This window comes from Pongo abelii, chromosome 11, assembly GCF_028885655.2.
Source record: "Pongo abelii isolate AG06213 chromosome 11, NHGRI_mPonAbe1-v2.0_pri, whole genome shotgun sequence".
In the NCBI taxonomy this organism is placed as follows: Eukaryota; Metazoa; Chordata; class Mammalia; order Primates; family Hominidae; genus Pongo; species Pongo abelii.
In genome coordinates this window covers 65,194,015-65,217,057 of record NC_071996.2, presented here as the reverse complement: position 1 = coordinate 65,217,057, position 23,043 = coordinate 65,194,015, and the positions used below count along the sequence as shown (strand labels likewise).

At 34.2% G+C, this 23,043-nt stretch overlaps 1 protein-coding gene and 1 long non-coding RNA gene across 8 annotated transcripts in view; one reads left to right on the top strand and one right to left on the bottom strand.

The window, feature by feature from the left end:
* The window catches only part of KCNH7 (potassium voltage-gated channel subfamily H member 7), a 482,617-nt gene that overhangs the window by 112,958 nt on the left and 346,616 nt on the right, over positions 1 to 23,043 (top strand). The gene's annotated exons all lie outside the window — the stretch shown is intronic.
* On the bottom strand, positions 470 to 16,754 carry LOC129058012 (uncharacterized). Its single transcript, XR_008522821.2, has 3 exons — positions 16,689 to 16,754; positions 4,625 to 4,738; positions 470 to 523 (listed from the first exon to the last, which is right to left on the bottom strand). It is a non-coding gene; the product is annotated as an uncharacterized LOC129058012 (long non-coding RNA).

Genomic DNA, 23,043 nt, shown 5'->3' with positions numbered 1-23,043 from the left:
ACAAGGTATGTTTCTACTAAATGCAATGAGTGGACTAGTGTCCCAATTCAAACAATTTTTTAAAAATCAGAGAAATTTTTGTATTGATTGGCTAATATTTAAAAGCATGATAATAGAATTGTGACTATGCATTTGTTTTGAAAGAAAATATTCTTTTAGAAATACATGCTAAAATATGTGCAGATGAAATGATACGCTATCTGGAATTTGCTATGAAAAATCTGAAGCATGGGGGATGTAGGTAAGGGTGAAAATGAAAGTTACCCATGAGTTGATAATTATGTAAGCTGAGTGTTTGCTACATGGGGTGCTTTTATTCTATTTTCTCTTACTGTGAATAGATTCAAAATTTTCCACAACAAAAAAGTTTCATAATGTCCCTCTGGGCAAAAATCACTTGTGGAAGAAAACAGATAAGACCTAAATAAGAGTGATTAAAGAAACAAAACAAAATAAAACAAAAGCTTGCCTTCTCCCTTTTGATGGTCTTGTTCATGAATAACTTCCCAGTGCTTCTTTTATTCTAGCATAGTGAGAAGAGTTTGAGTAAGACAAGACAATTAAACTTCAGACAATATAGAGTACCTTTGGTAAAAAGACTGCATGAAAGTTGTATGAACATATGCTGAATGTATCTTCCAGAATGCTTGCAGTTACCCTATGATTAAAGATTTTTGGTTATAATTATGTATTTTAAAAGAGAAATTCTGCCCTAAAGAATATTCACTATAAAATGTAAGCAGACATGGTGATAAATGTTTCTTTTTACAATTTAAACATAATTTGCAAAAAAAATTAAGGAAGACTTTTTTATCAATGTGATATTATTTATACTGTTTATTAAACAGTTACAATAGGAATATGATTAATTGCATATAATCAAAGTGAATATAAAGTATAGAAATGAGTATTATGAATAACAAATTTGTGTTTGCATTATTCAAATTCAAAGTTGTAGCTAAATCTTATCCAAAATATTTGAAATAATCTTCTTTGATTCTAAACACAATTGAATTGAGAAAACCACAGTTATAGCTAAAATTTGACTTATGAACTTTCTTTTTCAAATTACAGAAATATTCATCAGCAAGCTGTTGGCTGATGTGACCTTAGCTTTTCAGAAGACATTCCAAAAATAAAACACACTTCAGTGAGTCATGAGAAAAAGTATTTTTCGGGGATATTGCATAGGATTTAAGGAAGTAACCTTTTCCTTTGATGCACTAAGTTGCTATAATATCTATTTGACTATACAGTAGTCCTTTCTTAGCCATGGTTTTCTTTCCTCTGGTTTCAGTTATCCATAGTCACCCATGGTTTGAAACTAGGTGAGTATAGTACAGTACAAGATATTTTGAGAGAGGAAGAGAGAGATCACATTTCTATAAATTTTGTTACAGTATATTCTTATGATTATTCTGTTATTAGTTATTATTAATATTTTACTGTGCCTAATTTATAAATTCAACTTTATCATAGGTATGTATGTATAGGAAAAAATATATGGAAAGAATTGGTACTTTCTGTGGTTTTAAGTATTCATTAGGGGTCTCAGAACATATTCCCGGCAGATAATTGGAGGCTACTGTATTCATTGTTAAGACTATGAGGTGCACACACACACACACACACACAGAGTAGGTTTAATTATGTTAACAGGTCTAGCAAATTAACTATCATTCTAAAATAAAAACATATTAGACAGGCTGAAGTTATACTTCATTATTACCTGTTACTCCAAAGTTGTTTTGCTCTAACTCCTTTTCCAAATTCACAACATAAATTACAGGTATTAGAAAACTTTTCATTCTAACTCTTTCAACCAATAATTTTAGTGTCAAATTCATCTTCCCAGGAAAACACAACAATAACCTATATTTGAAACTGTGTATATTAGTCCTTAGTTATGATTGTAGCCTTCATAGTTCTGGCCCCAAAAGTAAGGTATTAATGTGCTTTTATATACTGTATACTTTTTAAAAGAATTCCTCACCACCTGTGGGTAACAAGATATTCTTTGAAAATTATTTTTTCATAACTATACTTTTACCTCTTACATTTGGGTTTTAAGTATATTTGAATTTCCCTCATACATGTACAAAAAAAGAAACTGAAGTATAAAGATTGAAAAGTTGATCAACATTGGGATTTATAAACAGTGTGACTCTATAGAAAAATGAATAGAATTAACAATTAGAGTTAGCAGGATAGGTTAGCAAAGTTGCTCAAGTTAAACTGAACAAAAATAATATGGTAGCCCCCTGCTTTCATCATTGGGTGGTACATTCCAAGATTTATCCTGGTTGTCATGTATGGCAGGGATTCCTTCTTTCTGGCTGAATAATATTTCTTTGTATGTGTATACCACATTTTCTTTATTCATTCATCTGTTACTGGATATCCCTTCAATTGGCAATGTACATGCACAACTCCAGAGAAGAAACATGCACGAGAGGATTTGAGAGGTCTGTGCAGTTTCTGTCTGGGCTGATTGGTGAGGGTTTTCTCCTGTAAAAGACTAGTTCATGAAGACTGGGAAAGGTGGCTGTTTTTACTAATATGCATATAACAATATAGAGACTTAAGGGAAATGAAGAAACAGGTAAGTTATGGCCCAAACAAGGGAACAGATACATCTTCAAAAACTAACACTAATGAAGAGATATATAATTTACCTAAATTATATATAAATAAAATAGCATCTTTATGGTAGATAAATTAAAATATCTTCCATAAAGATGCTCAACAAGGTCAACAGGATACCAAGGTCAGCATAAATAAACTGAGGATTTTAACAGAAATTATATGAAAATTTACCAAACAGAATTTTTGGATCTGAAGAATGCAATAACTGAATTGAAACATTCACTAGAAGAGTTCAGGAACCGACTAGATTAGGTTAAAAAAAAAAGTCAGCAAATTTGAAGACAGATCATTGGAAATTACTCAGAGAAGCAAAAAAAAGAGAAAAAGAATGAATGAAAAGGATTGGAGAAAGCGTGATGATGAGTTTATGGGACACAATCAATGGGCCAATATACACATTATGTGAGTTCCAGAACAAGATAAGCAAAAGAAAGGGCCAAAAACTTATTCAAAAAAATAATAACTGAAAACTTCCCACATCTGGTGAAGGAAATAGATATTCACATCTAGGAAGTTCAACAGATCACAAGTAAGATGAACACAAATAGTCTACACTGAGACATGTTATTAACAAACTGTAAAAAGGCAGATGAAAAATTCTGAAAACTCCAAGAGAAAAATGACTTGTCACATATTAAGACATCCTCATAAGGCTATCAGTGGATTTCTCAACAAAAGTTGCTTCTCTTTAAAAAAAAAATCTACTATTTTCTCATTATCTTCTTCTGCCTTCTGTTATAGTACATCAATTTGATTTTCTTATTCAGTAAATTATTATTTGGATTTTTTCATCTTGTACTTTTCTGATCTACTTTAATATGCATTTCACATTACATTGTTTATTCCTCTAGTTATTCTTGAATATTTTAATGACTTCTTGTTCTTACTTCATCACTATATCTACCTTAAACTATCTGAGTACATTTACTATGTTATTTTTAATGTTTTGAATTTTCTTTTCTAATTTGATTCATTTAGTAAAAAGTGTCTGTATGTTTCTTTCATCCCGTGTGCTTATGTTCCCTTAGTGGTATCGACTATTACACTAGTAATACGTACTAGTGAAATGTTGAATGCTAACCCCTAGAGTCATCATAAAGAAGAGTGTCATGATTAGAATTTATATATGGCAAAAATAAAAGTGTTCAATATTAATATTTTTCTGTAAAGATTTTAACATAATCACCTTCTACTGTTTCTTTTAATTATGTATAATTACTCTGTAGGACTTAAAGTTATTCTGCCATCATTTTTCCTTCATTGAAACATTAAACATAGCTCTGATTTTCTTTTTTAAATAAAGATAATCAGATACTTATTTGAAATTCTTAATTATTTTTTATAATACCTGAAATTTTTTAATTTCCATAAATGAGACCTCAGGCCTTCAAAATGTCTTTGAATTTGGTGTAAAAAATTTACTTAGAGCACTTGAGATACAAAATAATGAAAGCCTACTAATTACATGTTATTGTGTTTGGCCAGTAAGAAAGAATGGCTAAGGCAACCAAAAGGTTAATCCAAGCATAACCATGCATGTACTACACAATTGCTCTCACCTTCCATATTGAACGTTGACATCAAGTAGTATAAGACTGCTGATCATAGGAAGTGACCTGAGGGACAAAATAGACTGCAATGTGACTGGAAGAAAAATCTTAGCGTCTGCGTGTTTTAGTATCTTTCACTTATGTAGATATTGGGGTAAAAATAAAAAATTTGTGTCTTCTGATTTCAGATGTCTGTCCACACATGTAGTGGCATTCTGCTACCAGCATCGCTGACCCACAATAGCTGATTTTTAAATTTTTAGGAATTTTGTAATGAAGTTGTTAAAAATCATTTAAAACTATTATTAAAATTAAAGTCATTTTAAAATGCCAGCCAATATTAAAAATTAACTGCTATATACTTACACATAAATTATATTCAAAGCAACTCATCACTTCCTTATTAGTTTACTGAATTTTACTATTACCTATGCTCTTGAGGTTATTTGCATCTATTTTCTGAATGGTAGAAATGCCACACAATGACGTGCTGCTGTGCATCTCTTCTCAGTTTCACATTCTGCAGCATCAGAAGCTGGTAGCTTGAAATGAGTCATAGTGTTAGTATCTATACCTCAGGAATCTGCAAGCACTGCACCTCAGGGTTTGATTTATTGTTTTGTAGATAATCTAAATTTAAGAAAGTGATAGAGAAAATGCTAATAAGGCAAATAAATAAAAGTGTGTAGAGCCTGTAGTGGTTATGTTGTGATTAGCACAAAAAATGAGGAAATATTATTCTAGTATTCACAAACTATTATCTAACTCAACAAAGGAGTCATTCATGCTGAAGACAAACAAGTGAGGTTTCTACACATACCACAGTTGCTTCACTTTCATCTTATTCATTATCATAAGTGAAAATATCAACCAACAACCAGGTCGGAACTACACTAATTCATGAATTGCAACCATTTTGGCTATAGATACCAGGATTCAGCAAAATTCAACTGAAGAATTATGTGAGAATTAATGGACTATATGAAACTTACAACAGAGTATTGTATATATTGTTATTATTTTTAAATTGTGAGCTATACAACTTTTATATCAGTAAAAGTCATAGTAAACCTGCATATGTATAAATGGATATACATATGTAGATTTTTAAAAAATATAGCTGGTTTTTAAACACCTGTGAGCACACCACTACCACTGTGCTCATGGATTAAGTCTCAGATAACTCCAAACATCCATTTAACTTCTCACATCATGGTTCATCCTTTGGTTCATTGTCTCTCTCCCTTTCTCTCTCTCTCTCTCTCTCTCTCTTTTCTAATTTAATCACACATCACTAGATGGTGAAGGACATGAGAGTACCCAGGAAGGAAGGCTTATAAAGAATTTGTGATTTTGGTCAATCTCTTACACTTGACAGATAAAGAAATCTGCACCTCACGTCTTCTTCACTAGGGCTGTATGAAGACTAGTATTTCAGCAAACAGTTGCTGTAGAGATGCAAATCCAGTTGGATTCAGTGTGAAGTGTGCAAGTAAAAATACTTGATTTGTGGACTTCCTGATAAAACCTATCTCAAGGCAGCAATAAAGGCTATGTATGACCATTGTCTCAATACTTGCAAAAATAACAGAAACTTAGATTGAGATTGGGGACTTTTCTTGGCCATAGCTAACAGCTTCTAGTATTTTAAATATGTTTAACATAACCACAAATGAAGAGTGTATTATAAATAAGGTTGCAGGGAACTATTTAAACAAAGACTCTTAACATGAGGGGTAAGTCTGCATGGCAAATTCATGTAGACCTTTTCTGTCTTAGGAGAGGTTATTTTGTTTGTTTGTTTGTTTTTTCTTCAGTCCGAGGATGTTGATTGAAAATTGCTAACAATTTGAAATAGCGAGTAGGTTGAAGTCATGTTTTTGTATTTAGTATCCAGCCCACATATTCCTATTTAAAAACAAGGTTGCAAAAATTAGGGTTTTCACTCCATCTGTTTAAAACTGGTGTTTGCCTAGTCTGGGAGTTCTTTTTTAACATCATAAAATAAAATATTTCTCACTAGAACGTGACAAAAACTTTATTACTAAGAAATCAGAGCTATTCTATGGGGATTTGGAAAGAAAAAATAAGCCAGTTCACTTCAGAACAAATCCTCTCATAGTTACCCATTGTTAATATTTTGACATTTCTACCTTTTAGAATACAAGTTAGGATTTATTACATGTCATTCAGCAAGAATAAACAAATGAAAAAACCCTGCAGCTAATAAATTCAGCACACCTGTAGTGGAAATAAATGCTGGTATCCCATGTTTTTTGCAAATTTACTACATTTTCCTTAAAAGAATGGATTAAGTATAGATATTCACTGTATACAATATTTTACAATAAGGTTCTTTGAAATAGCAAGCTCCCACTAATGAGCTGAATAAAAGAATAGCTAGGATGGAAGGAATTGTAGTGGGTAGGCCTACATTCACATTGTCACTATTAGGAACTAAGGCACTGTTATCTTGTCTGAAACGTACAGCTAGTATATATACATATATACCCAACTGGGGACAAGAGCTTGTGTCACCTAACTTCCCTTCTTTCTGAGAGAATAAAATTATCAGTGGATTGGAAGAGAGGTGGGAGATTTTGTTTCCAAATTCTTTTCTGCGTCTGAAAATTTTTAACTCTGACTCTTAAAATTGGGTAGCCATACAACATGTCAGAAACATATCCACTAGGCAAAATAAAGTTTACTCACTTACCTAGTGAACATTACTTTATAGAGAGCAACTAAAAAGGTATCCATATGCAGAATCAGAGACATTTGAAATTAAAGGATATGTGGAGACTAGAGAAGAAATGTTTTATTCTAAACTCTGTATGTTAACTATAAACATGAATTGATACTTTTTAAACATAAAATATATCATAATGTAAATATCAAAATGAGTGTTGTTCCATTCAATAGTATGGCTCTTGTTATACTATGACACTCACAACCCAATTTTGAAAGTTCTTCCAGAGCCACTTTATGAGCCATCAGTGGAAAGGAGAGTCTCATTATGTTTCAGTCCCAACACATTTTTGATGAAGAATGTATAAGCTCTGCTTTGTTCATACCATGTTCTCTACAGTGGGTTTTAAATGATTTCAGGCTATTTCCAAAACCAAGTCTACTCTCAAAGAGATAAAACACATTCACTGTTAAATGTATTAATGTTACGTTAAATTTTCACAAGCTCTTAAGATAATTATAAAAAGTTGCAAGAAACATGTTTAGACAATGATGGTCATTGAAGTCAGTGCACTACCTGCCAATAGGTTGATTTTGAGATGAAAACACTACTTGGAAGTTACAGCCTGATATGTTAAAAAATGTCTACGGCCATACCACCCTGAACGCATCCAGTCTCATCTGATATGTTAAAAAAAATCATGTCACATTTTAGGTACACAGTAAATTCAGTTAAATGTGGCATGAGATTTTAAAATCAAATATAGGTGTCCAGAGTTTTTAGGGCTTCTTCTAGATGTCAGCTAAGGAATTTTATCCTTTAGGGACTGCTTTTGTAATTGTCCTTTTCAAGTAATACTGAATTCATTTCAATAATCGGCCTTTATCTCATTCATTCATTCATTCACTCAAGTGGTAGGAATACAGCTGTGGAAAAACAGGCGCTTATTCTCCAGTGAAAGAAACTGAAAATAAATACGTGGTGACTAATATAAAGTCAGGGTAAGAAGAGCTATAAGGAAAAATTAAGCAAAAGAAGGATGTGTTAATGAATGCCAGTTTAATCAAGAAAGTCCTCTTTGAGAAGCTGACAAATGATCATATATCTAAGTGCAGATAGTGGAAATGTGTTCCTACCAGAAGGAACAATTGCATAGATTCTGAGGACTTTGAAGAATGACAAGGTGCAAATTGAGGCTGAAGAGAAGTGAACAGGGGGCTGGTGATAAGAGAGATGGACCTTTCCTTAGGATGGAGTTTGGAAAGTGATGAAGGGCACAGTACCTGGAGTCAGATCATTTGGATCTACATGATAGCTTTATTGAATATTATCTGTGTACGATTTACCTAACCTCTCCATGTTTTGGATCCCCACCTGCCAAATGGGGAAAGCAGTAGTAACGTCTCATAGATGCGTCAATTAAATAACATGCATGGCACTTTACACGTTGCGTCAAAGATGACATATTAGGTGAAGAAAGAGTGGAGACATGAAGTAGTATCTTTTTTAAAAAAGAACATTGTCTGTTCACATATTAAAATGGGAAACCTTATAAAGATTTAACCTTTTAGTTCTACCTCGTAATTAGGGCTTCCCATGCAGTTATTGCTTTCAACCCTCTCTGCAACAGCTGCCATTTATTTACATTTAGGTTTAGCTGCCTTTCTTTAAAGCAACACTCCTTCTACCCAAGATCATAATAAAAAAGAAAATGTTTTAATGATTTTTTCTATAATCACAGAAGTATTAAATGTTCGCTAAAGACATTTTTAACAACCAGAATTATAAATATAAGAAAATAATATACATCATGACTGTAATCACAGAATACCTTCCAAGATCATTACATATTAGTGAATTGAACTATTTCCAGTGACTTAATATTGTGGTAAATGTTTGATCATATTTTATGGCCACAGTTTGAATCATATTGGTCTGCTCCAAAACTTGTGCTCCTTCTTCACATAAACTTATAGCATAAAATACCCTGGGTATAAGAATGCCAAAGAGCTTTTGAAAAGGGCTTAATAGTCAATGATATCTTCACTTATTGAGAAAGCCCTAATAAATAATAATATAAAACACTTTACTCTAGCATGTAAGTTCGATACTATATTAGCTGGATAAAGTTTTATTACAAGATTGTGCTAATGTAAAGCACTCAGCAATCTAGGAAACAGATGAAAGAACACATATAATCTGTCTTCTGTTTAACAGACAAGAATACTGAGACTCAGAGAAAATGTTATCTGTTTAAGTCACAGAAGACAAAACAGTAAATTTTTAAAATACCAAACCTAATTCAGTGCCTTTTTAGTTTTTGAGAACAAATTTTTATAGAATAAATATCAATCACATGTCTAGACTGCAAAAAAACTTAGAACATTAATTTTTAGGTGGGGTTTTATTTGTGTGCTGATCTGCAGCCATGAACTACAGAGACTTGTTTCACTAAAGGCTATGACCAATCAGAACTTTGAGAAGATTTCTTTTGCTAGTAAGTAAGATCATATCATAGAAAAGGACTTGAAGTATGGAAATCCACTATTTTAAACCTATTTTATATAGATAGATATTCTATTTTGAAACTTTTAGAATAAGAATCACGGCAATGAAGGAAAAGTAAGGAATAATAAAATTTTTAATTTGTTTTAAAAATTACTAAGATTTGTTAAAGGACCTTCCGAAGTGTGCGCACACACATACACACACACACACACACAAACACACACACACACACAAAGACATGCTCCCAGATGAAAAGATCTATACTGTAAACATATCAGAACAACCCAAATTAATCTATACATTTAACATAATTTTAATCAAAATTAATTCTAAACATACTTCCTGTACTTTCCACTTATTTTTAAGTAAAGTTTTAATTTTGAGATAATTGTAGCTTTATGTGCAGCTTTAAGAAATAAAACAGAGACATATATGTACCCTTTATCTAATTCCTCCCATGGGAACAACTTGCAAAACTGTAGTACAATATCACAACCAGGATTTTGACAATCATTTTCCAAGACACTGCTTCTGTCACAATTGCTGACATACCATTGGCCCAGCAAATAACATGGCTCAATTTAGAATATGGGGCAAGATATTCTACATCTTGCCCAGCATCTTGTTCAAAGATTATTGGCTCTTTGATTAGTAATATAATTATTGGATTATATTACTCCAACATCTTGTTCAAAGAAGCTACAAAGTCTTGGTGAAGGGCATAGATACGGGGAGAGCTGATGATCTGGGGACATTATGGGATCAGTCCACCATACCAACTGATATAGTTTGGATATTTGTCCCCACCCAAATCTCATGTTGAATTGTATTACCTGATGCTGGAGGTGGGTCCTGGTGGGAGATGTTTGGATCATGGGGGTGGGTCCTTTATAGATTGGTGCTGTCTTCGTGACAGTGAGCTCTCTCAGGATCTGGTCATTTAAATGTGTGTGGCACTTACCCACTTCTAGCTCCTGCTTTTGCCATGTGAAATGCCCATTCCCACTTCACTTTCTGTCATGATTGTAAGCTCCCCAGAAACAGATGCTTCCTGTACAGCTTGCAGAACCATGAGCCAATTAAGCCTCTTTTTTAAAATAAATTACCCATTCTCAGGTATTTCTTTATAGTAATCCACAATGGCCTAATATACCAACTTATGACATGGCTGTGAGGATGAAATAGTGTACTTCAAAGCCCTTAGTATAATACATTTTACACATTTTGTTATTCTCATATTAGCATGATATTCTCATTATTAGCATGACATTTATAACAAAGCTGTTTTTACTAACCTATAGCTTTAGAACAGAGGTCAGCAAAGTTTGGCCCCTGGGCTACACCTGGCCCACTGTCTCTTTTTACATAGCCCATAAGAATAGGTTTACATTTTTAAATGGTTGAAAAAAGAATTAAAATTTAAGGATAATATTTCGTATCATGTGGAAATTATATAAAATCTAAATTTCAGTGTCCATAAAGTTTCATTGGAACACAGCCATCCTCAGTTTACACATTGTCTAGACTGCTTTTCCACACCAATGGCAGAACTGAGTAGCTGCAAGAAGAGCTATGTGGACTGCATTGCCTAAGATATTTACTATCTGGTCCTTTACAGAGAAAGTTTGCCAACCCCCTGTTTCAGAATATTTATGTGGAGCTCCTTAGGTTTTAAACAGACATTTTTAAAGAAGTCTAGCCTGGTTATTGAGTCACTTCTCTAAGATCCTTCAGTGAATATTTGGAAGGTTAGGAGTGTTATTACATGTGACTTTGACTAGAAATATTGTTAATGTACCTGCTTTGTCAGCTTAATACATACCATATTTTCCTCCCTCACAGCTCTTTTGTTTTAATATTTCAACTTCACAGCTGGCTATCCCTGTACTCCTTGCAGCCCAGGTTTGGAACATTAACTGATATGAGTCTTAGTGGCTAGTTGTTGCCTGCAAAATTTTGCTAGAGGAAAAGTCCAGTCCTGGAAGCACGTGTCAATTCTCCTTCCTGTCAGAGGCAACAAAAACTATTAATATAACCCCCAGGCTGGAGTCTGTTGGCTCTGACCTAACTATTTAGGTTCAAGCTAGACATAATCCTGCAGAAATACTGGATAATAACTAGTAAAAGGAATAGCCTGGCACAGAACTCCGATATTCCAACTACAACTATTAGAATAATACTACGTTGGCTAGGCACAGTGGCTCATGCCTGTAATCCCAGTGCTTTGGGAGGCCGAGGCGGTGGATCACCTGATGTCAGAAGTTTGAGACCAGCCTGGCCAACATGGTGAAACCCAATCTTTACTAAAAATAGAAAAATTAGCTGGACATGGTGGTGGGTGCCTGTAATCCCAGCTACCCGGGAGGCTGAGGCAGGAGAATCACTTGAACCCGGGAGGCAGAGGTTGCAGTGAGCTGAGATCATGCCATTGTATTCCAGCCTGGGTGACAAGGGCAAAATTCTGTTTGAAAAAACAGAACAAACAAGAAAAACAACAACAATAATACTACATTACTCTATATGTGTGGTTCATAAGATGTTTAGCTCACATTTTCAAATCATCCTTATTTTTTAAATTAAATAATTTTTTATTAAAATAATTAAACATGTCAGAATTAAAAATCTGCCCTCAAGCATACCATTATGCTTATATATACTACCTTTCAGTTTTGAACTACTTTCAGTTATCAATATATTTAATTTTATGGCTAGTAACTAAACTAGCCTGAGCAATTTTATGTAATTCTTCATAATCAAGTGTAAACATAAGCTTCAATTTTTTATCTTTCTTAACGCTAAAATAAATTTCTAGGTATTCAGTACAGTTTGGGATCAAAATACTATCAATTTTGCCCATAGGTACAAGCCACAAGACATGTCCTCTGTCCATCAGTTATTTTATGTCTCAAACAGCAGTTTTCTTAACACTTCTTTGTCTCAGAATTTGCCTTCCCAGTTGAGATGCTCTCTCTTTCTGTCTCATCTGGTGAAATAAAGAATCTACATCCCTGTTGTCTCTTGTAGTAAATACGTCGTCTATGTCTGCTTTTTCCAATCGTAAGGAATTGTCACGAGTCTGAGACCAGCCTGGCCAACAGACCAGCCTGGCGAAGCCCCATCTCTACTAAAAATGCAAAAATTAGCTGGGTGTGGTGGTGGGTGCCTGTAATCCCAGCTGCTCAGGAGGCTGAGGCAGGAGAATCACTTAAACCCAGGGATTCGTCCTGAATCAGTTATTTGAACTCTGTACACATCTTTCCCTCTACATGACTAAAAACGAGAGTGATTACAGCCAGGTAGCTACAACTTCCAAAACAACATCCAATTGGTGTTTTACAATCAAATGTAAACACTTTTTCCCTTTACTTTAAATGAAGTAGGAAGAACTTTTCTTCTGCCTAGTAAAGCTCAGTGAACTGCTCTGACAAGTGGGTTGGAAAGTGAAAGCTGAAATTGGCTTCTATGCTTTTTAAATGGTCATCTAAATGATACGTGTTGAAAACTGACAGCAAGTTAACTTGCTAAAATAACAGTATTAAAGTATTCATATACTAAAAAGGACACTATAGATATTTTAGAAAGTATACATTAACCTATTTCAAGAACATTTTGAGACCAAATTGTTCATTTAATCTGTCATCTTCCTTTGTTTTAAAATCACTCTGAGAGCTGTCTGTTTCAAAGTCTCATTATTTTAAGCCATTCTGAGTTTAGACGAATAACTGTATCTGAACCATTCTCCCCTTATGCAGCAGAAAGTCAGCTATTTATTCATGAAAAACTAGAAGAGAAAGTGGAAGGGGTTTCAGAGTAGGACTCTTGGAGAGCCCTCTGCCAGTGCCGGAGAACAACTTTACTGAGTTAGGTAGAGAGGGACTTTGGAGCACCAAAGTGATAAAGTAAAACAGGAGACATTTTCACAAAGAGAACCAACAGGTGTGCTCAGAACTGCAGAGAAAAAAAAATGTGCATCACAGGGGCAATTTTCTGTGATTCTCAAAAATCTGCTTTTGTTCAGCTGACATTAAACTGATTCACTTTGTTTTTCAATTCTAAAGATGCCAAGAATTCACTGGCTAAAAATATGAGAGGAAAAACCATGCTACATTTCAAAATTTAGCCACTTTAAGTGCCATGTAAAGAGTCTTGTACTTGAGGGCAAAGCACACTTTGATCAAAGCACATGGGTCCTGTTGTGAAGCTTTGAAGAGAAAATGCAACATCCTAAGCACATAACAATGAAAAAGGGAAAAAGACAGATGGGAAGAGAAGACCAAGAAACTGCTCTTCCTTTGTCATCTTCTTCCTCTTTATCCTTTCATATCTATTGCCCTTAGCATTTTTTTGTTTCTTTCTTCTGTTTGGGCCCCGTCCCTTTTCCTTTTGTTCCCTGCCCTTCTGAAGGTAATAGCTATTGTAAACCTGCTTCACTGTAGGAATTGAGGCTTCTGCTGCGTTCTCCTCTTTTTAGAGAAACAAGAAAACATTTACTGTGTGAAGCATTCAGAACTTACTCTGGTTGTTGACTTCTAAGTTGAGAGCATATTTTACCCTTTCCAACTTTTGAGTTATGTTAACTGCCAAAGAGTAACATGACTTGTGGGCATTAGGAAAACGTCCTCCAAGGTTGAACGGGCACACAATAGCTCAAAGTTATTCTTATAATGAAAAAAATAAGAACTAAATTCCCTTTGAAATCTATTACTGAATATGCAGGATGAAGATGGAGGTGGGGTACTAACTTGTGATTTTTGTTGAGCAACGCACGTTGCAGAAGCCTTTCAAACGTATAACCTGTTTCCCAAAGGACCAGCCATTTCTCCCATTTATATTTTATCAAGGTGTTGCTGGTCAGAGACTGTTTTCAAGTGCCTTCCTGGCAAAGCCAGAGACTAATAGATTAATGGTGGTAATAGCAGCCTCAGTGAAAGAGTTCTAAAAATACAGTACCTTTCAAAATCTCTGCTGATACAAAGGCCGGATGATAACATCTAGATTATTGCTCTAGGAATATTTTCAGCCCAGAGGGCATGCACTGAATAAAACAGGGGCAAGACTGTCATGTAATCTACATTTCCCCTTAATAACTCTGGCTCCTGGCCTTGTGATTTTCACATATCATTTCAAAGACTTTCCTATTATTTGTAGACAAATATTTTTTTCAGACACATGGAAATGTGTTATAAAAAGTATAATGGTTATTTTAAACATCTTATAGGTAAGTTTTTTTCCTGTGGTGTGGAGTTGAAGTGACATTGAAGAGGATCATCATATGAATCCAAAGCAAAATTGCAAAATGGCAGTTTGTAGGCCATAACACATCTGTTCTGCTTGACCTGTAATATATTAGAAGAATTTGAGTCAACTTTTAAAATCTATAAATTTCCCATTAAAAAGTCAGGGTGCCCAGCTTCTCCTGAAAACGTGGAAGATCTGGTTGCACTAAGCCTATATTGAGAAACAGCAAAAATCAACAAAGCTAAGTAGAAGCAGCTGCTAACAGGCAGCTCTGGCCAATGTTCCCTGGAATCCTTGATACTTATTGCATCCTTACACAGTCCATGTGTTATATACCTGCTGTCCTCCCACTGCATTCATGCATACAACTTGCCCTGAAGGCTTTTGAGTCTGTGATCCTCATTCCAACCAAACACTAAAATTAGAATGTGTCTTCTCCTAAATATTAATAGACAATAGTGCTAACTTGCTTGCACTTTCTGAGTGTGTGTGTAAACACAGGTTTCTGATGACTCATTGTGCAATTCGGCTGCACAGTGTACTTAGCTTCTCCACAGGGCCAGTGCCAAAGGACAAACAATAAATAGGCTTGGGTCATTAGCAGATCAATGGAAACAAAAATAGAAGTTCTAAAAAAAAATCTAAAAATAAGCTTATCTAATTTTATTATACATGCATGTTTTGTAGTTTACAGCTTAGCATTGTTTTGTTTCAAATTATTATGGCATTCCCCACACTCATTTTAGTGCTTCAGGGTCTCTAAAAGATTCGTCTGGCTAATTCTGAGCAACTGGCTTTCAAAGCCCCTCTTGAGTCTTGGAGATAATTTTGGGTGTCAGTTTTATTTCATACGATACGGAGCAAAGCTATTTTAACATCTGACCATCTTTGCTCACATTATTGGCAAGTCTTTGGCTGTCACCCTGGAAAACTAATTTGCTTCCACTTGTTCTTTTCTTTTTTCTTGTCTGTCTTGTTTGATGCTCATTCATGTGCAGAAAGATGGGTTCCCTTCAATATCTACTCTCATCCTTTCAACATCTACTGTTAAACTACCAAGCTGTATATCTTCATAATTCCGTGACAATATACAATTTTAAGGACATGGTACATACTGGGCAGTCTGCAAGGGTACAGATTATAAGTTTGACAAATATTCAGGGAGGAAAGGTATTTCTAAAGGTTAATGAAGATAAGGAGTTCTTAGGGAGGTCTCGAGTAGAGCATTTGCAGAGGCAATGATGGCTAACAAGTCAGGAGAAAGGAATTCTAAACACAGTAAGAAAAACAAAGGCTTGAAGATAGAGTTTGCCTTGGGTTATTGGGAAAAGTATGAACAGATCTGTTTGGTGGGAGTAAAATTTTACAAAAGAAGAGAGGGACAGAATGTAGTGGACATTGAATTCCAAGTTTAGAAGTTCAAAGTTTATTCTACATAGATAAGAAATAGCTACAGAAGACTCAGACCACCATCTTATGTGAGCAATTAAGAACCTCTGCCTTATTAAATCACTGTTATAGATGATCACCCATCTTATTTTTCAGTTGTTTTAGGGGAAGGAAAACTGTTAATGCCCACTGGATTGAGAAGTTTGGTTTCCAGGGTTTTGCTCAATCATCAAAAATAAGGAATGAGCTTCTGGATCTAGAGATTCTTAGCACTTCACTGTCACATTATTGTTCTATATTTTCTTAAGCTAATACTTGTATCATGCCTACTCTGAGCTAAACACTGTTTTAAATACTTTGTCTTAAATTTCAGTTTCTAATCACTCTTGAAATATCTTTTTTCTCCAGGACTAAAATGAACTTTATTTAATTATCACAATAAACCTAGGAGATAGGTACTAATACCATCTCTATTTTGCAGATGATAAAATTAAAGCATATTTGGAACTTTAGGGCATATTAGGGTTACAACAACTTTTTAATGATGAGCTTCAGCATGCTACTGCCCCACCTCTCCATCATAAAGTCTAACCTTGATTCTTTCATTTGTATAATTCCTTAAATAGTAGCACTAACAAGATAAGAGCAATCATTTATTGAGTGCCTACCTTGTACTTCTCTACTATGTGTTGGTACCAGCATTAGGTGATTCCAAAGATATATTCGCTTTTTCTGCATCATAGCTGTGTCATCTGGTATTCTGCAACTCTAATTTTCCCTGTCTCTATGACATCCACAGTGTTCTTTCTCTAGTCTTTCTCCAGGATGACAGGGTGTGTATGTAATGTTGATTCCTCTACAGATGCACATTATATATTTGTCATCAAATTATCACTACTTGTAACCGTTCTACTTATCTCTAGTGGTTCTCTTTGGCACTCTATTGAACAATGATTCCAATCTTTAATCCTCCCAGAAGCCCCCGTTTCGCCCCTAAATCCTTTCACTTAGAAAATGGCCTTAGAGAAGATGAGCTTCCTGAGCTTCACTCTTCTCACAGTAAAAAATTCTCACCTGTCTCTCTCCCTCCTTTGATCCTGTCTTAAAAGATGAGGTGTTCCCCTAGAGAGGAAACTAATTGCTCTACTTATACCTCTAGGCCTGTGTCCCTCAATACTTTCAGGACTTTGATCTTCAATGTTTTCATTTTTAAAAATTATTTTTTCTTTCTCTAGTCCCTACCTCATATTCCCTGGCCTACAAATAAACCTACCTTAGCTTTACTAAACCAAGACTTCCTCTGGGCCCTGACAATAATCTAGCTGCTATCTCAAGTCTTTCTTTCCTTTGTCTTAAGGACCCCCATCCTGACCTTGTCAATATTTTGTATATTTATTTGACAATATATTGTTGAGTGCTTACTATATGCTAAGAGCTATTCCACGGTCTGGAAAATTCACAGTAAACAAAATAAAATTCTTTGTTACTATGGGTATTACATGGTATAAGGGAGATAAATAATCTATTAAATAAATAAGAAAATATTTTACTATGGAAATTAAGAGAGCCACCAAGAAAAATAGCGTAGGCAAGAGAAATGGGAAGTAGATGAGGAGGTTATAATTTTAAGATCAGAGAGGGAGGAAACACTGAGAAGGAAATATTTGAATAAAGTTTAGATGAAAATGAGGAAGCAAACTTCACGAATATCTGGGAAGAAAAGAAAGCAAGTGCAGAGGCACTGGGACTGAAGAGTATCGCTTATTCTAGAAACCATCAGGAGGTCAGTCTGGCCAGAACTGATCAAATGGGGGAAACGTAGTAGCAGGTGATGTCAGATGTGTCCAGTGATGTCTCTTTTTCACTTCTACTGTATCCTTCACTACCTTGCATTTTTTGAGGATATTAATACTTCTTTATATCAGAGCTATTTGTATACATTTCCTACATCCTTATTTGAATTTCATCTTCCTTACAGTAGTATTTAATCTTGTTCATGGTTGTATCACTCACAGACACCACCTTTGTTCTTTTGATACAATACATGTGCTTGATCAATGTTTCTTTAACATAATTAAATTATATAAATGATGACATTAAAAATGAAGCATTTCTTTCAAAACATATTTAAAATTATTTTAGTTAATTTTTTTCAGGTACAGCTGAGTGCTAGCTACATAGTTTATGATAGAAACTATCTAGTTCGTATCCTCCAGTTGTAAATAGAATGATATCTATTAGTCAATTTGGCCATTACCAACTGATGTCAATGCTTTCTATCTTAAAGTTTAATGATCCTAGTTCTTTTTACCTTTTATTAAAATTTATGAATTCTGTTTGCTCTTTCAAATCTAAAGAAGTGTCAGATCTTCCTGAATTAACCTGAAATTTATAGCTAAGATTTGTTTAAAAAGCTAAACAAAAATGGAATCGATTAGATGCTTTATAGTTACACCAATATGTGTTGTCTTTCTTTACTTTCCAAATCCATAGAGAATAAATGATGTTCTTTGAATGTAAAATCTCTTGAGGGACAAAAAATGGACTGTCACAAGATGTGTTAATAAGTTGTGTTCTTGGGCTTGAGTGAATGTATATTCTAGTGTGCTGTTAAAGAACACCATGAAACTGGAGATGCCCCTTGGCTTTCAGAAATAGAAAACTCCCCGCTCCAATTGTACTCATTAAATTTCTCAGTTACACACGTTGTAATATATAAAGTGTTGGTTTAAATGACCAAACCAACCTCTAACTGTAGTTATTGCCTTTTTAAGTATGAGAGGCAATTTTATCATTATTATTTTCTATGTGGACAAGCATTATGCCAAGCCTCTTCCCTCCTACAGGCAGCTGCATTTCAGAGGTGGTGCCATGACTGCCCTGTGGGTGAAGGCAATTAGAGGCAAATAATTTATCAGGAGCTCTGTAAGCTTCTGAAATAAAAAACGTGTTACAGAAGTACCAGTTAGTATATTTCTGGTGGAGTTTGAACATCTTTGATTATGTCAAATGGTAGGATATTAAGAGTAAAAACATTGTTTTACTCTTATCTGAGCCCCTGACTGGGCTCTGCCATTTGCGAACTATGACCTTGTGGGGTTACCTAATGCCTATGACCTTCAGTCTTCTCATCTGTAAAATATGGAAAATAAGGTCCCTCTTATAGAGTTGTTATGAGATTGTAATAAGGCACATAAAGTACATAGTGGGCAGTATATGGAAACTGTTCAAATCATCATTATCAATAACAACAGCATCATCATTCATATCATAAGCATGATCATTGACTTACTAAAGTCATTTTTATGGAGATTATAGATTTTCTCCAGTTTTTTACTATTGGAAAAGTTATTAGTTTCTTAAAGTTTCTGTAGGTTAAAAGGGGGAACTTTAAATAAGTCTCCAAGTTTTACTAGTTTGGCTAAGCCATCCTAACTGCAACGAAACACCACGGTCTCCAGCACAGCTCCCTTAGTCCTCCTGTCTTTGTGTAAGGGAGCACAAAAGATTGTACATTTGGCAGAGCACTATGCTGTGACTTGAAAGTGTACCTCTGTGGGCGTGCACAGCAGAAGCTCATCTGAAACATTAGGAACTTTGAAATGTGAAGTCTGACTTTTAAATCAAGTACATTTGTGTAGAATGTGTTTTCTTTCTGATATTCTAATTTTATTGAATCATGAATACTCCGGCTGGAAGCATGAGCTGACAGTTGATTTTGGGTGTTTTCACTTAATTTTTAAGTCTTTTTTTGGTCTTTTCCAAATTGATTCCCAAAATGCATTGATGAGAAAAATATTTTGCGGACTTCATTACCAAGTACCAACTTTCTGCTGGATCCTCTCAGCAAGGATTTAGATGGGTAAAGCCTATCTGAAACTACTTGAAATCTGAAACTACTTTAGTTGGGTCTTGCCAGTCATTCGTAACATAGAATAGTCCATTTTATCAGCTCAAGGGTAACAATAAGTATCATTGTTGGACAAATCCATGAAGACTAGCTTAACATGTTTTCATAATTTACACTGTAATGAACTTACATCAGAGGAGACACAAAAGACCTGTATGCAGGCATAATTAACAAATGAGAAATAAGGCAAATGACTTGAATCTACCTCACAATTTCAGTGCCTTGAAAAGACAAATGTTATATAATGTTATAGGCTTTTCATGAACTCAAGATTTAGAAATTGTATTTGAGTAGGACCCTAGCAATAATAAAATTGCCATTACACCTTACAGTTGCACAAGGTTGCTACTTTTTAAATACTTTCAAATATACCATTCCATACCTGCTTCCACTTAAACAGATAGTATCTCTAGATTCTAGATTAAGAAATAAAACTAGAGAATGTGCTTATGGTTCCAATAAAACCCCATGACAGAATATGCAATGTGGTCTACAGATAAATTCTATACGTTGTATATCATTTTTAACTATCAGATTAATTTGATGTAAGTTTCCAAGTTGTTATGAAATATTTTGCATCAGTTTTTCTTTTATAGTATGACAATGATTTCCACATAGCTGAAGTTTGTAAAAAATATAAGATAATAGACGTGAATTATGATTTACAAAAATATGCCCAATTCATAATGACAACAATCACTAAAAGTGCTAAAAAACTTAATTCATTTGTTTTAAGTTTTACCCATCTTAATTTTGTCAAAGCACAGATTTTCAAAAATATGAGACTCTTGAAATTCCCCTGAATTTCTTCTTCTTTATCTCAAACTACTTCCGATTAAGAAGGCAGAGAAAAAACATTCATGTAGGTTTCTGATGTCTTTGCATACTCTGCCTGACCATATAGCCATTTTGCCTTCAATCACTAGAGACGCCAAGTGGAGGTCATGGTTTTGGAGACAGATGGCTAACAATCAGGCTCAAAGCAGCAGGGAACCTGGAAAAGGAGATGGAAAGAAATTGGCTTTCCCATTGCCCAGTAGGGTTCTTTTTGTATTGTATCTTCTGAAGCTGGAAAGAGAAATTCTAGCTGGATAAAGCTGTGGATTTTTGAACCACATATTTAAAAATAATAGCTCTTCAAAAAGACAAAAGTTTCTGAATTTTAGCACTTACTTTCACCTTGAACCAAAGCATAAAACTCATAAAATAGATGCTGTAATTTCTATACAATCAAATGTTGTGTTTCAAGTCAGTTTAAACTCATGGGAGGAAAAAATAATGTTCATAATGTCTTTTCCTAAGATTTCAATAATTGAATTGCTTCTCTAATTGACTTTGTTGTTGTTGTTGTTGAACATATTAAAGTAAGAATAATGATTTGCCATTATTTTGCACCTTTTAATTTTTCAATCTATCAACATTGGCCCACTCTGGAACAGGTACATTTCTCTGGGGGAACTAAAACATAGGAAATATTATGTGATTTACTCAAGGTCAAATATAATTTCAGTGCCTGAGGAGGCATAACAGAATATCTAAAACGTATTTCTACTCTGGGAAATATTACCCAATCTCATATGAAAAGTTCACTTATAGTTATTTGCTAATATTATAGTTTTCACCGTAATCCTTTAAAATGTGTAGTAGAAATCACAGTATTACTATAAACAAACCTCTTATACCTTTATTTTTTATGTTAGTAAAAAGTTTTATATTATTCTTCTGTCTGCTCTTTTCCAAGAAACTCATATATAATTTTGAGCAGTTGGCAGGTGGATTGCTTGATCAAAGCATCTTCCGTTTCTGCCATTTTGTTGAGATCGTATATTGTGTCTCAGAAGTGCTAGAAGATCTAGCTGTATTGTCAGTATTTCAGATGACTTCTGTTATTCTCCTAGTACTGTGATGACTACGGTATAGGGGATGCCTGTCTAGAAAAAGTCAATGTTAATTCTCAGTTGAATTGTGAAGTAGTTAAATTTAAGTTTTATGCTTCTGTATTTTTTAATCAGTTTTAAAATTCCTGCCCCCTTAAAAGAGATTAGCTATCAAGTAGACATTTTATATAATGTTTAACATTCTCTGTGTTTAAGCACATGTGTCATTTGAAATTGGTTTCTTACTGAAATGCAAACATTTATGAAATAATAGACATTTTATACATTCATCAAACCATTTCTTGTTCTAACATTTTTTATTTCTGTTGGTTTTATTATCTAAAGTATACATTCTTAAATCCTTGAAGTCATGGACTCTATCCCTTTGAGGAAATAAAATTAAAAGTTAAGAGTTGAGACATGAGTGTTATTATACCCTATTATACCATTAAACCTAGGGTTGAATTTGAACCCGGGGTCTAGTTTTTATGGGTCATTACCTATTTGACCTTAGATATATTGCTTAAGCTCACTGTAATTTAGGTGTCTCAAATACAAAGTAGAGATAATAATGGTAGGCACTTCATGGGTTTTTTGGGGCATCTAATTAGATATTGCCTATTGTGTGGCATATCTATTATTAACTATTATGATTTACCTCAAAATACTATACTTATTTAAATATCAAAACTACTCATTCTTTTAAATGTGTATCACATTCAGCATTAAAAATAAATCATTTATTCAACCCTGGTGATAATACAGGTCTCTGCGGCCTTCCTGAACTACTGCTATAATAACACTCTTTACACAAGCATTTATTGTGTTCTTACCAAGATCTATTGCACTTGGGGAGCCCTATATTTCCAAAGATAGATCAAACACTGTTCCTAAGGAAACATTCAGCCTAATTAGGAAGAAAGAAAATATTCAGAGTTTTATAATTACTATGACCAGAGAGGATGAAGAAAAGTTACCTGGAAGAGGTAAACTTCAAGTGAGAGTTGAGAGGACAAATAGAAACTCACTTGATAAAATCAAGAGTTAGGAGAAGGATCCCCAGGAACAGAGATCAGCTTTTATTAAGGACCAGAGTGCTAAGAGAGAAAGGAGAATTAGAGACGCACTGCTTTAAATGCATGAATAATAATTTAACTGGGAATTTGACTTCTTTTTCTTAAAATATTGGAACACATGTCTTAAATTCTTTGCTATCACGTCTACAGTGCACTATTT